At 34.9% G+C, this 17,767-nt stretch overlaps 1 pseudogene; it reads left to right on the top strand.

The window, feature by feature from the left end:
• The first annotated feature begins 12,515 nt into the window (after positions 1–12,515).
• On the top strand, positions 12,516–13,621 carry LOC125919165 (olfactory receptor 6C74-like; annotated as a pseudogene).
• Positions 13,622–17,767: the final 4,146 nt, after the last annotated feature.

Raw genomic sequence — 17,767 nt, 5'->3', positions numbered from 1 at the left:
GAGGAAACCATTTGTGAGGAGACCCTCCCCTTCTTTATAGTCATTATCTCAACATTTTTTTCCTTTACAACTCTATTAATATTTATTTTATGTATTTTTCTCCTCTCTTTCTCTGTCTCTGTCTCTCTCTCTCTCTCTCATCTCTGTTCTCTTAGATAATTAAGCCATTTAGGGGCAGAGAGTTGTCTGTTATATTATTCATCCCTATATATTTAGGATCTGGTATAGCCCTCAAACTAGAAATTTAAAAAGTATGTGATGAAGAATTAAAAAGTTGAGTTATTTGGATATGAGAGCAATTGATGGTTATTCTGAAATTTTGAACATGATGAAATAAGAAATGAGACAATGTCACTAAGTAAGATGTGGCATAACAGGAAGCCTGGAATGAGCATGGAAGAAATTTGGAGGAAAGAGGGAATAATGATGAGTTAATTTTTAAAATATTAAATTCAGGGTGTCATCTATATAAAAATTTTCTGATATAGGTCTTTCCAATTTTCAAATAAAATAATCTACACTGAAAACTAATAATTAAAACTTATGCAACTCTGGAAGCATTTGAAAATAACTTCAGGATAAAGTATTTTAAAATGAGAAAAATACCAGTTGAAAAGAAATGAGCCATCAAACTATGAAAAGATATGGGGGAATCTTACATGCATATTACTAAGTGAAAGAAGCCAATCTGGAAAAGTACATACTCTCTTATTCCAACTATATGACATTACAGAATAAGAAAATTATGGAAATAGTAAAAAGACCAGTGGTTGCCAGGGGTTAGGGAAAGGGGTGAAGGATGAAGAGATGTAGACAGAGGATTTTTAGGGCAATGAAAGCATGTGATACCATAATTATGGATAACCAATCACAAATTTTTAAAAAAAAAATTTAATGTTTATTTTTGACAGAGCGAGAGCGAGAGCGAGAGCGAGAGAGAGAGAATGAGTGGGGGAAGGGCAGAGAGAGAGGGAGACCCAGAATACGAAGCAGGCTTCAGGCTCTGAGCTGTCAGCATAGAGCCCCACACGGGGCTGAACTCACGGACTGCGAGATCATGACCTGAGCCGAAGTCAGACGCTCAACCGACTAAGCCACCCAGGTGCCCCCAGAACTTAATTAAGCTATTCAAATCATAAAGTCCAGAAAAGAAAATCTGCATTAACTATATGATATGGTTCTCTAATACTCTTTTTTACTAAAAATTTTTATTGTAGTTTTTATATTGCTATAGTCTTTTTTTTTGATCAACCATTTTATTTTTTTTAAGTTTATTTTGAGAGAGACAGAGATGGCACAAGTGGGGAGAGGCAGAGAGGGAGGGGGAGAGAGAGAATCCCAAATAGGCTCTGTGCTGCCAGCACAGAGCCCAACCACAGGACTCAAACTCGTGAAACTGTGAGATCATGACCTGAGCTCAAACCAAGAGCTGGATGCTTAACCAACTGAGCACCCGGGTGCCCCTAGTCAACTATTTTAAAGTGTACAGTTCAGTGGCATTTAGTCCATCCACATTGTTCAGCAACCACCACCTATATTAAGTTCCAAACACTGCTCTCCTAAAAGGAAACTGTACCCACTTAATAGTCATTTCCCATCCCTTCTTTTCTGAGCCCCTGGCATATACCAATCTATTCTAACTCTGTAGATATTTCATATATATGGAATCATACAATATGTGACCTCTTATGTCTGGTTTCTTTCACTTAGCATCATGATACTGACGTTCATCCATACTTAAGCATGAATTAATACTTCATTTTTCTAGCTGGATAATATTCCATTATGCATATGTATCCCATTTTATCCATTTATCTGTAGATGGACATTTGAGTTGTTTCCACCTTTTGGCTATTGCGAATAGTGCTGCTATAAACAATAGCATACAAGAATTTGAGAGCCTGTTTTCAGTTATTTGGGTGAATATCTAGGAATGATATTGTTGAATCATATGGTAATTTTATGTTTATCTTTTTTAATGAGACTCCCAAACTTTCCTCAGTGCCTACACTGTTTTACATTCCCACTAACAATGTATTGGATTTCCAATTTCTCCATATCAATTTCTTTTCTTTTTTTAATTATGGCCATGCTGGGATCCTCCCAGCGTGGCCATAATTGAAGTGCAATTCACTGTGGTTTTAATTTGCATTTTTATAATGATGTGTAACACTGTTGCATGTCCTTGTTGGCCATTTGGAGAAATGTCTGTTCGAATCCTTTGCACATATTAAAATTGGGTTATTTGTGATTGTTTTTGTTGCAGCTGATTTGCAATAGTTCTCTATGTATTCTGAATACTAGAACCTTATCAGATATGTGATATGAAAATACTTTTTCCAGGGGCGCCTGGGTGGCTCACTTGCTTGGGCATCTGACTTTGGCTCGGGTCATGATCTCATGGTTTGTGGGTTCGAGCACCACGTCAGGCTCTGTGCTGACAGCTCGGAGCCTGGAGCCTGCTTCAGATTCTGTCTCCCTCTCTCTCTGCCCTTCCCCTGCTCATGCTCTGTCTCGCTATGTCTCAAAAATAAAACATTTAAAAAATTTTTTTAAAAGAAAATACTTTTTTCAGGTTTTTGCTTTTTGAGAAACAGAGGGGGGAGGGGGCACAAGTGAGCAAGGGGCAGAGACAAAGAATCCCATGAAGGGCAGAGAAAGAAAGAGAGAGGGAGAGAGAGAGAAGCGGGGCTCATCCGAAGTGGGTCTTGTGTTCACCCAATGTGGGTCTTGTGCTTACCTGATGTGGGACTCAAACTCATGAACCCTGAGATCATGTCAGATGCTTAACCACTGAGCCACCCAGTTGCCCTTCCAGGTTTACTTTACACTTTCATGACAATGCCCTCTGATGCATAAAATTTAGATGAAGTCCAATTTAATGTTTTCTTTTGTTGTTTATGTTTTTGGTGTCATACATAAGAATCAACTGCTAAATCCAAATCAAAGTTATGAAAATAGACCTCTATATTTTCTGCTATGAAATTTATAGTTTGCTCTTACTTCTATGTAATTGATATACTTAGAGTTAATTTGTGAATAGTGGTGACCTAGGGCTCTAACTATTCTTAGCATGTGGCTATCCAGTTGTCCCAGCACCATTTAAGAGACTATTCTTTCCTCCATTGAATAGTCTATGTACCTTATGAGAAAATTGATTGGCTATTGATGTATGAGATTATTCTGGACTTTCCATTTCTATTTGATTTTTCCATAAAGAACTTAAAGTTCTTTCCAATTCAAGTGTTTTTATTTATTTTCATCTAACCGTTCTGGCTAGAACTTCCAGCACAATAATGAATAGCAGTTGAGAATGTAGACATCCTTGTTGTGTCCTGGAGGTTTGGGGAAGGCTTTCAATCTTTCACCACTAAGTGTGACAATAGCTGTAGGGTTTTCATGAACACTTAGCAGTTTGAGGAAGTTTCTTTCTATTCCAAGTTTGCTATATTTTTATCATGAAGTTTTATCATTTGAATCTTCTCAAAGACTTTTCCTGCATTGGTTGTAATGACCATGGTTTTTTTTTTCTCCCTTTATTTTATCTTCTATCATTGGTGTATTATGCCAATTGATTGTTGTATGTTGGATCACTGTACATTACATCCCATTTTATCATGGTGTATTACCTTTAAATGCAGCTAAATTTGATTTGCTAATATTTTGTTGAGGATTTTTTCATCTATATTCATAAGGGATATAGATCTGTATTATTCTGTTTTGTGATGTTTTTATCTGGCTTTAGAATCAGAATAATGCTGTCCTCATGCAATCAAGTAGGAAGGGCATTATAATCTCTAATATTTGGAAGTTAAAATTATTTAATTCTTTAATTCTTCTTTAAAGTTTCAGGGGGCACCTGGGTGGCTCAGTTGGTTAAACATCCAACTTTGGCTCAGGTAATGATCTCACGGTTTGTGAGTTCAAGCCCCGTTTTGGGCTCTGTGCTGACAGCTCAGAGCCTAGAGCCTGCTTTGGATTCTGTGTCTCCCTCTCTCTCTGCCCTTCCCCCTGCCCTCTCTCTCTCAAAAATAAGTAAAACATTAAAAAAAATTAAAGTTTCAGGAACATTTATCTGGTCTTGGATATTCTTTATTTAGATTACTGATTCAATTTCCTTAATAACTACAGGTGTATTAGATATTCTGTTCAACCTTAAGTGGTAATTTGTGGGTTTTTACAAATGTTTCAATTATGCTAATTTGTCCATGCACAATTGTTCGTATTTATTCTTATATTCCTTTATATTTATTTATATAAATATATAATATATAATATATAATATATAATATATAATATATAAATATATAAATATAATATATATTATGTATTTATATATATAAATACATAATATATAATATATATTTATATAAATATAAATATTTATATAATGGAATATATTCCATTATATTCCTTAATAATGACTCTGATTCCTGATTTTAGCAATTTGAACCTTCTCTCCTCTCTTCTTGTCAATCAAGCTAAAGGTTTGTCTGCTTTTGTTGACCTTTTGAAAGAACCAACTTTCGGTTTTGTTGATTTTTCTCTATTTTTCCCTCTCTTCTACTTCATTTATCTCCACTCTATTATTTACTTGTTTCTGCTGGTTTTGGGTTTATTTTGCTCTTTTTTAATTTGAAAATTTTTAACATTTAATGAGAGAGAGAGAGAGAGAGAGCGAGCGCACGCATGAGTAGGGGAGGTTCAAAGAGAGAGTGAGACACAGAATCTTAAGTAGGCTCCAGGCTCCAAGCTGTCAGCACAGACCCTGACATGGGGCTTGAACCCACAACCATGAGATTATGACCTGAGCTGAAGTTGGAAGCTTTACCAACTGAGCCACCTAGGTGCCCCAATTTTGCTCTTTTTTAAATTTAAATCTGGAATTTTGAAATTAGATTATTGATATGAGCTATTTTTTTTTTTTTTTGTTAAAGCAGATGTTTAAAGCTATAATTTTGCCTCTGAACACTGCTTTCATTGTATTTCATAAGTTTTGGTATCTTGTGTGTTTGCTTTCATTTGTCTTCAAGTGTTCTCGAATTTCCTTTGCAACTTCTTCTTTGGCCCATTAGTTGTTTATGAGTGTTTTTTAATTTCCACATGTTTTTTCATACTTACCATGAATTTGGTCTGAAGCTTCTGAGAAGCCAAAATGAAGAAGTTAACAACAAACCATTTACATTATCTATGTTTACACTATCCAATTTGGTAGCCACTAAAAATTGAAATGTGGCTAGTCCAAACTGAGATGTGCTGTGAATGTAAATGTACCTCACATCTCAAAGACTTAGTACAAAAAAAGTAAAATATCTCTTTAATTTTTAAATATGTATTAGATGTTGAAATGATAATCATTTGGGTATACTTGGTTAAAATATCTTATTGAAATCAATTTCACCTGTTCTCTTTACTTTTTAAAAATAAGGTTACTAGAAAATTTTAAATTACAAATGTTGCTTACATTTGTGTTTTGCATTATATTTTTTTGGACAGTGCTGACTTATAATATCCTCTGCTTTTTAAAATTCAAATTACACACGTACGTTAGATCTTTTGATATTGTCCCATAGGTCACAGAGGCTGTGTTCGTTAAATATATATATTTGACTTTTTGTTTTTCAAATTGAGTGGTCTCTATTAATCTCTAAGTTAACTCTTTTTTTTGACTTTTTTTTATAATCATCTTTCTGCTGTTCAGCCCATCCACTGAACTTTTACTTAAGATAGAATTTTTGTTACAGTATTTTTAAAAGTCTTTTAAATATGTGAATATTTAAATTTCTTTGTGATGAACTTTTATTTTATTTCAAGCTTATTTTAAATATGCAGTCTTCAATATTTGCCCCATGTTTAAAAGGTTTGATATTTCTGATTTCTTCCTGAAATTCCAGCTTTCTGGCTGGATTCAGTTTTCTTCAGCTGACAAACTTCCTGCAACATTTCTTGTAGTGCAGATGTGTTACTGAAAAATGCTCTTAGTTTGATTTTATGTGAAAATGTCTTTATTTCCCTGTAATGTTTGAAGCATAGTTGTACTGTATAGAATTCTAAATTGACAAATAGTTTTTTGTTTGTTTGTTTGCTTGCTTGCTTGTTTGTTTCAGCACTCTAAAGGTGTCCTCTGTTTTCTGGTCTCCATAGCTTGTGAAAAGAAGTCAGAAATTGTTTAAGCCTTTGTTCTCTAATATTCATAGTATGTAATTCGTCCTTTATCTCTAGCCAGATTTGAGATTTTCTCATTGTCTTCGGTGTTTAGTAGTTTGATTATGATTTGTTTAGGCATTTAGTCATGCTTGGAGTTAGCTTGGTTTCTTGATTCTGTAAATTTATGTCATTCTTCAAATGTATGAACTTTGGGACCATTGACTCTTCAAAGCCATCACATGTCCAGGTTGCCACTATGAAAGGCATTTTGTAAATTTTTATAACCCCACTTGCCAATCTTGTCAGATAAAGTTTCTCCTTAAAACTGTCTGTTGATTAAAGCAAGAAAGAAGGAAATAATAAATAATGGAAAAGGAAAGTAGGAAAGTATATGATGGAAATAAAGAAGAAGAAAACAGGGAGTGAAGGAGGAAGGTGTTCAGAGATAATCTAACTTGGATCTCAGAATATTGCCTATTATTAAAGACAGAAACATACTCATGGTATTGGATTTGTAATTAATTTTAATAAATGGTTGGTGCTATACAGAATGTCAGTTTTGTAGAAAATGCAATTGAATGTACTTATCCCTTTACTTCTTCAACACTCTTATTTTCTTGATGTAGATCAGAATTTCTGACCTATATCATTTGAATTCCTCCTAAAGAACTTTGTTTAACATTTCTTGCAGGACAAGTCTCTTGGCAATGAATTCTCTGTTTTTATTTTTGCTTAGTCTGTTGGCGCTGCTATCACAAAATACTGTAACTGGGTGCTTTGAACAACAAACATTTATTTCTCAGCTTTAGAGGTAAAAAGTCTAAGATCTGGGTGCCAACAGATCTGGTGTCTGGTAAGAGCCTGCTGCATAGATTTCATACACTTTTAACTAGGTCCTCACATGGTAGAAGGGAGCAGGGGAGCTCTCAGGACGTATGCCCTGGACACAGAACAGTGCTTGATACATTTCAAGCACACAATAAATAGGTATTCACAAATTAATGAAGGTAAACGGGGTGCATTTAAGATACTGCATTTTGTACAGAATCTTCTGAGAACACGGTTGAAGGATATAAAAAGGAGTCTGTGTATTTTGGCATCTCTTATATAGGAAGCAAGCCAAAGATCCTCAGGGAAACATTGCTTTTATTCCTTGGAGACATATGCACACAGTTTACAGAATTCCCTGGAAATAAACCATAATCACTTGATAGGATAAATAGTTGCTTAATTTTAGTACTGTGCTGTATTGACTTAAAAACACATTGAATATGAAGAATAAAAGAGATACCTGGATAGTTTAAATTGCTGATCTAGTAACACCTGTGTGGCTCAGTCGGTTAAGTGTCCAGTTTCGGCTCAGGTCATGATCTCAGGGTTTGTGGGTCTGAGCCTTGCATCAGGCTCTGTGGTGACAGCTCAGAGCCTGAAGCCTGCTTCAGATTCTGTCTCTGTCTGTCTCTCTCTCTCTGCCCCTCTTCTGCTTGCACACTCTTTCTCTCTCAAATATAAATAAACATTAAAATTTTTTTAGAAATTGTTGATCTAAGCTAGAAATAGCTAATCACAAAATGTCCACAAGTGTTAAAACTTATTATAAAAATTACACATTTCAGTGTGATGCTTGGAAAGAAAAAAAAATATAAATCTAAGTGCTTCATCCTGCAATAGAAATATAAAAATGAGACCATCACAAACAAAATACTTTGCCTGAATAATTCTGTTTATATACCTTTAAGGATAATAGTTTGTAAATTTTAGTGTTTTGCAGACTGATTTATAATCCACATTTTGAAAATAAATCTCTCTAAAACTCTGAGTACTTTATTTATATTAATATATTTAAGTTATTCTGATTTTATTTTAATTACAGAGGATCTGAAATTATCCCTTCATGTATCCCTTCAAATCTGTATTTTTGTATCCTTTGGGTTAATACCTAGTAGTGCAATTATTGTGTCATAGGGTAGTTCTATTTTAAACTTTTTGAGGAACCTCCATACTGTTTTCCAGAGTGGTTGCACCAGTTTGCAATCCTACCAATAAAGTAAGAGAGATCCCCCTTCTCCACATCCTTGCCAACACCTGTTGCTTCTTGTGTTCTTAAATTTAGCAATTCTGGCAATTGTGAGATGGTATCTCAATGTGGTTTTGATTTGTATTTCCCTGATGATGAGTGATATTGAACATTATTTCATGTGTCTGTTGCCCATCTGGATGTCTTCTTTGGAAAAATGTCTTTTCAGGTCTTCCCCTTATTTCCTAAATGGATTATTTGGTTTTAGAGTATTGAGTTTGATGAATTCTTTATAGATATACCCTTTATCTGATATGTCATTTGCAAATATCTTCTCTCATTCCTTTCATCCATTTTGAATTTACTTTTGTGTATGGTGTAACAAAGTGGTCCATGTTCATTCTTCTGCATGTTGCTGTCCAGTTTTCCCAACACCATTTGTTGAAGAGACTTTTTTCAATTGGATATTATTTCCTGTTTTGTCAAAGGTTAGTTGAATATATAGTTGTGGGTCCATTTCTGGTGTTTTCTATTGTGTTCTACTGATCTCGGTGTCTCTTTTTATTCCAGTACCAGACAGTTTTGATGACTAGTTTTGTAATACAGCTTGAAGTCCAGAATCATGATACCTCCAGCTTTTCTTTTCTTTTTCTGCATTGCTTTGTCTATTTGGGGTCCTTTGTGATTCCATACAAATTTTAGGATTGTTTGTTCTAACTCCATGAAGAACACTAATGGTATTTTGATAAGAATTGCATTAAATGTGTAAATTTCTTTGGGGTAGTATAGATATTTTAACAATGTTTGTTCTTCCAGTCCATGAGCATGGAATGCTTTTCTATGTCTTTGTGTCCTCTTCAATTTCCTTCATATGTATTCTATAGTTTTCAGAGTACAGATCTTTTACCTCTTGGGTTAGGTTTATTCCTAGGTACCTTATGGTTTCTGATGTAAATGGGATTGATTCCTTGATTTCTATTTCTGCTTCTTCATTATTGGTGTATAGTAATGCAACAGGTTTCTGTACATTGATTTTATATCCTGCAACTTTGCTGAATTTGTGTATTAGTTCTAGCAATTTTTTGGTGGAGACTTTTGGGTTTTCAACATAAGTGTCACATCATCTGCAAATAGTGAAAGTTTGACTTCTTCGTTAACTATCTGGATACCTTTTATTCCTTTTTTTTTTTCTGATTGCCCAGGCTAAGTCATCCAGTACTGTGTCAAATAGTAATGACGAGAGCCACTATTACTGTCTTGTTCCTGACCTTAGAGGAAAAGTTCTCAATTTTTTCCCACTGAAGATGATGTCAACTGTGGGTCTTTTGTAAATGGCCTTTATGAGGTACATTCTCTCTACCCCTCTATCCCTACTTTGTTGAGGGTTTTATCAAGAAGTGATGTTGTATTTTGTCAAATGCTTTTCCTGAATCTACTGAGGATCAGATAGTCCTTATACTTCTTACATTAATATGGTGTATCACATTGATTGATTTGCAAATATTGAACACACAGCCCAGGAATAAATCCCACTTGATTGTGGTGAATAATTCTTTTTAATGTACTGTTGGATTCAATTTGCTAGTATCTTGTTGAGAAATTTTGTATCCATGTTCATCAGGGATGTTGGCCTGTAATTCTTTTAGTGGGGTGTTTGTCAGGTTTTGGAATCAAGGTAATGTTACCCTCGTAGAAGGAGTTTGGAGGGGTTTTTTTTTTTTTTCATTTTATTTTTTGGAACAATATGAGAAGAATATACATTAAATCTTCTTTAAATGTCTGGCACAATTCCCCTGAAAAGCCATCTGGCCCTGGACTTTTGTTTGTTGGGAGATTTCTGGTTACTGATACAATCTCTTTGCTGGTTATGGGTCTGTTCAAATTTTTTATTTCTTCTTTAAAGTTTGGTAGTTTGATGTTTCTAGGAATTTGTCCATTACTTTGAGATTGCCCAGTTAGATGTCATATAATTTTTCATAATATTCTCTTATAATTATTTATATTTCTATAGTATTGGCTGTTATCTCTCCTCTTTCATTTGTGATTTTATTTATTTGAGTCCTTTCAATTTTCTTTTTGATAAGCCTGGCTAGAAGTTTACCAATTTTATTAATTCTTTCAAAGAATCAGATCTTCATTTTGTTGATCTGTTCTACTTTTTTTATTTTTTTTGTTTCTTTCTATATCATTTACTTTTGCTCTAATATTTATTATTTCCCTTCTTCTGTTGACTCTAGGCTTTATTTTCTGTTATTTTTCTAGCTCCTTTAGGTGTAAGGTTAGGTTGTGTATTTGAGACGTTTCTTGCTTCTTGAGTTAGGCCTGTATTGCTATATACTTCCCCTTAGGATTGCCTTTCCTGCATTCCAAATGTTTTGAACTGAAATGATACCATTTTTGAATAAAACAATTGTTCATGATTTTGAAAGGAGGGAAAATTCTCTTGCATGTTTTAATGTAAACATAAATAAAAGTAATAGGCTTGCTAAACATATTATAATACACTGTTCCAGTGTATCTCTAGGGAGTTGGGTTAGCAGGAGAAAAACTAGGTCTGATTTGATATCATTCTTACTTGTGGGGATGATGGGTCTGTTTTTGACTCAGATGACTATAGCCATTGTAATACAATTAAGTTCCTTGGGAATTGTCCCTTAGGTTTGGGAGAATGTTTGTAAGTACTAGGAAAATGTTATTATACTTTGGCACTAATAGCTAGAATGTCTAGAACCTTAACTATTCCCTGGAGAAAACTGTTATCATATTCTCTCTGATGAGTTTTTATTAATTCATGAGTTTTTATTTTTATGTACCTTTTCCACACTTCTTATCCTACCTAAAATGCCTTACTTTACTTCCTAATATGTCTCCAAGACAGCTTTGGATCCATCTTTTTTTAAAACATATTTTCTTATTAATCTCCCTTGACTGCCCTAAGCAATCACATTTACCTTTAAATTTATGGCACATTATACATTGCTATATTCATGCAGAAATTCTGTCTCCTCAATATGTTGGTAAAGCACGATAGACAGGGACATTGACTTATACTGCTTTGACGCCTCAGTGTATAACAATGCATTCTCCATGGATCTATTAAAGTGTTTAATAAATGTTTTGTATTGATAATGAAGTCCTTAAAGAAGCATCAATGAAGTCATCAAACAAGAAACTTGCCCCCAAGGGATGAAATGTTTATACCTAGGAGTTTTCATGACATTTAGCTTAATGAGAGCTTATATAATTTTCAACCACACAATCAACTCCATTTGAATTGGCTTAGCTCTTGAATACCATATAATTTGGAGGCAGTCAGTATTACCTGCAAGTGTCTGAACACTTGCCAAGTGACTGGTCATCCAAGTAAAGTTGCCTACAGTTTCTCCTCTGTACTCTCTTATGTAGAAGTAAATTAGAGCTTTGCCGTAACTAATTCTATACATCAGGTAAGAAGCCAAGAGCCAGATACAAGTCATTGTCTCATCTGAAGAAAAATCCTATCCTAATGGTGTTTAAATTTATGGTCTTCCCTTACTGTCTTACCTCTTTTCCACTTCTTTTATCTTTTCTTCCCTTTTTCATTATCCTTCTTTCTGAACTCTTATTCACTTCATTTTGCATTTCACTTTGTGATTCTCTTCCTGTTTTCAGAACTGTAACCAGAAGAAACACTGAATCTGTTTGATTCTGTTCAAGTCAGGTTTACTACACAATCAGATGAATTTAATGAATGGCATAGGAGGTGGTAAAATGAAGAGGCGGAATAAAGACAAAACAGACTACACTGACTTACAGAAATAAAAATCAGATAGGACCAAGACAGAATGTTGATTACCTGAGCAGATGTGGCAAAGGCCAAACCATTGAAGAGCTCTGGTTGTTCTACTGAATGACTTTCAGGATTATCTCCAACCTAAAGCTGGATTCTGTTTTCACCCATCATAAGTATTTATATATCTATCATCTTGCTTCTCTGTTGCATTCATGGCCAGTTCCTTGAGGCAATGATATTTATATAATCATCAGGCTGAGTATAAGTATTATGACATTTTAGTTCTTACATATTGAGAAAAGAGGAAATATTGTTTTCACCTACATGTTCATTTCTTCATCTCATTACCATAAATATACCTAAGTCAAAATATAAAGATAATTTATGAGATAGTTTTTTATTTCATCAGATTTGTAGAAAATCATTATCATTTCTCAAAAGCAAAGTAAGAGCTTTTATTAGAGTTTATCTTACATTAATCATTTCAAACAATGTCCCATTAGTATATATAATTAATAGCAAATACTAATATTTTGACATTGTTATTTTAATATTTTACAATTGATATCTTTACATAATTTTTCTTGATATTTTTACCAGAACAGAAGCATAATAGGAGGTAATGATGGAAAACCGTACAACTGTGACAGTATTTATCTTAGCAGGATTGACAGAGGACCCAAAGGTGAAGATTGTGCTATTCGTCTTCCTGCTTCTCACCTACTTGCTAAGCATCTCAGGCAACTTAATTATCATTACCCTTACTTTGCTGGGTTCTCATCGCAAGACCCCTATGTATTTCTTTCTTCAAAAATTTTCCTTCTTAGAAATTTCTTATATAACTGTGTATTTACAAATTGCTTGTAAGCATGGCAACTGGGGACAAAACCATTTCCTATAACTGTTGTGCAGCTCAGTTATTTTTTGCCTTCCTTCTTGGAGCATCCGAATTTTATCTCCTGGTTGTCATGTCCTATGATCGTTATGTTGCCATCTGTAAGCCCCTGCATTATACAACCATCATGAGCAGCAAAATCTGTATCCAGCTGATCCTAAGCTCTTGGATCACTGGTTCCCTCCTAATCTTTCCAGGACTCATTTTAGTCCACAGAAGCCTGGACTTCTGTGACTCCAATATCATTGATCATTTCTACTGTGACACTGCTCCCCTTCTGCAGATCTCCTGCAGAGATACACATGTGTTGGAAATTATGAGTTTCGTCTTAGCTTTGGTGACTCTGCTGGTCACCTTGGCATTACTGATTCTACCATACACATATATTGCCTGACAATTTTAAAAATCCCTTCTGCCAACCAGAGAAAAAAGGCTTTCTCCACTTGTTCTTCTCACATGATTGTCATCTCCCTCTCATATGGCAGCTGCATCTTCATGTACATTAAACCCTCGGTCAAACAGAGGATATCCTTAATGAAGGGAGTAGCAACTCTCAATACCTCAGTCGCACCACTTTTGAACCCTTTTATTTGCACTCTAAGGAACCAACGGGTGAAGCAAGCATTTAAGAACTTGCTACAAAGAGTCCTGTCTTTATCCAAGTAGAATCATGAGGTTTATAAGGAAATTTATAAGGCAATCTGCAAAGGAAGTGTTTAGATTGGGTCCCAATGTCACTATTGCATCATCCAATATATAATCATACTTGTTCTTTCACTTATTTCTGAAGTATCATGATGTTTACATTGGCTCTTTTTTCTCAATATATGCCTTCCTGTTCAAAATACTGACACTTTATTTTTCTGTTCCATTGTAAGCATTCTCAAATTTGACCCTTTCCTCTCCTCTTCTTCCACTTAATTGTAGCAAATATATGAAAGATTGTTTTCATCAACTTTATGCGTTAGATCATGGAGACTTAATTATTTCCATGCATGTGCAGTATATTTTGTCCTTATATTTGATTTTCTGTAAACTCTTGATAAATTCAAAACAACTAAATGATGTGTCTTCCTTGGGATTTTTCCTTTGTTTGGCTTTTTATGTCTTGATATTCATTCTCTACTGTTTTTTTTTTTAATTTTTTTTTAACGTTTATTTATTTTTGAGACAGAGAGAGACAGAGCATGAACGGGGGGGGGAGGCGGTGGTCAGAGAGAGGGAGACACAGAATCTGAAGCAGGCTCCAGGCTCTGAGCTGTCAGCACAGAGCCCAACGCGGGGCTCAAACTCACGGACTGCGAGATCGTGACCTGAGCCGAAGTCGGCCGCCCAACCGACGGAGCCACCCAGGCACCCCATTCTCTACTGTTTTTAAATAAATATATTTAAGAGTAGAAATTGAGATTAAAATGCCAATTTGAGAATTTAAAAAGAAATCCCACTAGGCTAGTGTAATAAAAAATATGGTATATATATTTCATACTACATTTTATTCTATATAATAAGTAAATACTGACTCATGTAAGTGTACTTAATCTGGGTAACTTTGATTAAGAATAAAATGCTGCCTAGACAGATCACATTTGATACTTTAACAGCTATTCCTTATTCGTGTTATAATTGTTTTCCTTAGAGTCTACATTTATAATGTAATAATAACCAGGTATTTTATTCTGTGATGTTTTTAAGGCTAATTTGAAAGTATAAAATAAGTATAAGTATACTATCCATATTAAAAAATGAAACAAAACAAAATCTGTAGCATAAATTATTCTGATTTTATCTTGTGAAAAAATGATCTTCTAAGAGGTACAATAAGTTACTCCTGGTCACATGACTAGTAAGAAAGATAGAATTGAAATCATTTCTGCTTGATTCCAGAGGCTATGTCTATGGTACCAGCACTTCACAATCAGTTTGTGGCAAAGAGTGGTTTACATGTATACCAAAATGATTATGGCTTCAGTTTTGGGGTTGGATGTAGAGGTGCAATAAGAGACTCTCAAGCTGGTTATGTTGGCTGGTATTGTAGTTTACTGTAGTGTCTTGTTATTTTATATATGTGACATGCCACTTAAAAATCTAGAAAGCTTTGTAATATAGCAATTATGTACTTGTAGGGTGCTTCTTACAGTTTTACTATATGACCTGTTGTCGAGTCACAGAGTCAAATTGTCCTGAAGTAGATAATTGCTTTTGTATGCCCAAGATAATCTCTCTCTCTCCCACTCAGTCTCTATCTCTGTCTCTATTTCTCATGTGCACACGTGCATACACACACACACAAACACACTTATCTCTACATCTACCTCAATAATTTCTTTTTTTTCTTTTTCTTTTGGTAGGATGATTTCCATAATTTGTATATGAGTCCATAAACCACAGTTAGCCAATCAAGGCATTGGACTCTCTGATTAGCTCAAGGTTACACTTCTATCCTGGGTTTTACAGATGACCATATTCTCTCTACAAACAACTAAATTAGTGTTAGGCATGAGACCAAAGTCAGTTCAGTAAAATACAATTTAATAAATTTTTGTAAATATTAGAGAGAATAGTCTTTACTGTATGTTTACAGCTATAAAAAATAAATACAGAACTTTCAGGGATCCATTAAATAGGACATGTATACCTCACTATGAAGCCAGAGTAAAGAAAGGCAGAACCAAAAAGGAAAAAAAAATAAGACTATGAATACCAATAACTTCATTTTTTTCATTTTCAGTAACCAAAAATAACAAAAGCTAGCATCTCGTGGAATTTCAGGTTGGATTTCCTATACTCATAACCAAGATGAGTCTTTTTAATTGTCGTATCTACTAAATGTTCTCTCTACCCCACTGTGTATCTCTTGGCCCTTGGTGGCTTTGTCCTCAGGTATTAAGCAAGAGAAAATGAAAACTAAGAAGAATTTCATTCCCTATATTTTTTATCTATTAGGTTTTTACTTAATGTTTATCTGAATACCACCAGGCCAAGTATTTCTAGAAATTTGTCCCAGAAAAGTACAAGTTTTTAAATGTGTTAATTTTAGAGCAGTTTTAGGTTTACAACAAAATTGAAAAGAAGGTATAGAGATATCCCATATAACCATGGACCTCAAACATGCATAGCTTCCCCCATTTACAATATCCCTCAGCAGAGTGATATGTTTCTTATAATTGGTGAACCTACATTAACACAGCATAGTTACCTAAAGTCCGTAGTTTACATTAAGGTTTAGTCTTGGTGAATCCACATTCTATAGGTCTGGACAAAAGTATACTTACTGATAGATATGTAGGTTGACAGATGATATAGATGGAAGATATATAGATATAAAGGTGATATACATAGATATATAGATATAAATCCTTTGTACCCTGCCTATTCATCACTTCTCACCCCTCACTCCCCAAAAACTGCTTATTTTATCATGATCATAGTTTTTCCTTTTGCAGAATGTTATATAGTTGGAATCATAAAATATGTAGCTTTTTCAGATTAGCTTCTTTCACTTAGTGACATGCACTTGGGTTTCCTTCATGTCTTTTCATGGTTTGATAGCTCATTTCTTTTTTAGGATTGAATAATATTCTATTTTCTAGATGCATCATAGTTTGCCCATTTACCTACTAAAGGGTATCTTAGCTGCTTCCAAGTTTGGGCAATTATGGATAAAGCTGCTATAAGGATCTGTGTGCAGGTTTTTGTGTGACCTATTTTGGTGAGTCAATACTGAGATGGGTGATTACTGGATCAAATGGTAAGAGTGTTTAATTTGTAAGAAACCACCAAATGTCTTCCAAAGTTGCTGTACCATTTTGCATTCTACCAGCAAAAAAAATGAAAGTTCCTGTTGCTTCACATCCTCATCACCTTTGGTGATTTAAGTGTTCTAGGGTTGGCCATTTTAATATGTGTGCAGTGGTTTCTCCTTGTTTTAATTTACATCTCCCTGATGATATATGATGTGGATCTTCTTTTCATGTGCTTAGTTTCCATCTATGTATCATCTTTGGTGAGGTATCTGTTAAGATCTTTGGTCCAGTTTCTAATCTTGTTCATTTTCATTGTTTTTTTTAATATGAAATTTATTGTCAAATTGGTTTCCATAAAACACCCATTGCTCCTTCCAACAGGTGCCCTCCTCAATGCCCATCACCCACCCCCCTCTCCCTGCCACTCCCCATCAACCCTCAGTTTATGCTGTTTTTAGAGTCTCTTATGGCTTGGCTCCCTCCCTCTCTAACTTTTTTGTCCCTTCCCCTCCCCCATGGTCTTCTGTTAAGTTTCTCAGGATCCACATAAGAGTGAAAACATATGGTATCTATCTTTCTCTGTATGACTTATTTCATTTAGCATAACACTCATTTCCATCCGCATTGCTACAAAAGGCCATATTTCATACTTTCTCATTTCCAAGTAGTATTCCATTGTGTATATAAACCACAACTTCTTTTTTTTTTTAATTTTTTTTTTTCAACGTTTTTTATTTATTTTTGGGACAGAGAGAGACAAGAGCATGAACGGGGGAGGGGCAGAGAGAGAGGGAGACACAGAATCGGAAACAGGCTCCAGGCTCCGAGCCATCAGCCCAGAGCCTGACGCGGGGCTCGAACTCACAGACCGCGAGATCGTGACCTGGCTGAAGTCGGATGCTTAACCGACTGCGCCACCCAGGCGCCCCAAACCACAACTTCTTTATCCATTCATCAGTTGATGGAAATTTATGCTCTTTCCATAACTTGGCTATTGTTGAAAGTGCTGCTATAAATATTGGGGTACAAGTGCCCCTATGCATCAGCCCTCCTGCATCCCTTTGGTAAATTCCTAGCAGTGCTATTCCTGGGTCACAGGGTAGATCTATTTTTAATTTTTTGAGGAACCTCCACACTGTTTCCCAGTGTGGCTGCACCAGTTTGCATTCCCACCAACAGTGCAAGAGGGTTCC

Source organism: Panthera uncia, chromosome B4, assembly GCF_023721935.1.
Source record: "Panthera uncia isolate 11264 chromosome B4, Puncia_PCG_1.0, whole genome shotgun sequence".
NCBI lineage: Eukaryota > Metazoa > Chordata > Mammalia > Carnivora > Felidae > Panthera > Panthera uncia.
This window is presented reverse-complemented; position numbering and strand designations above follow the sequence as displayed.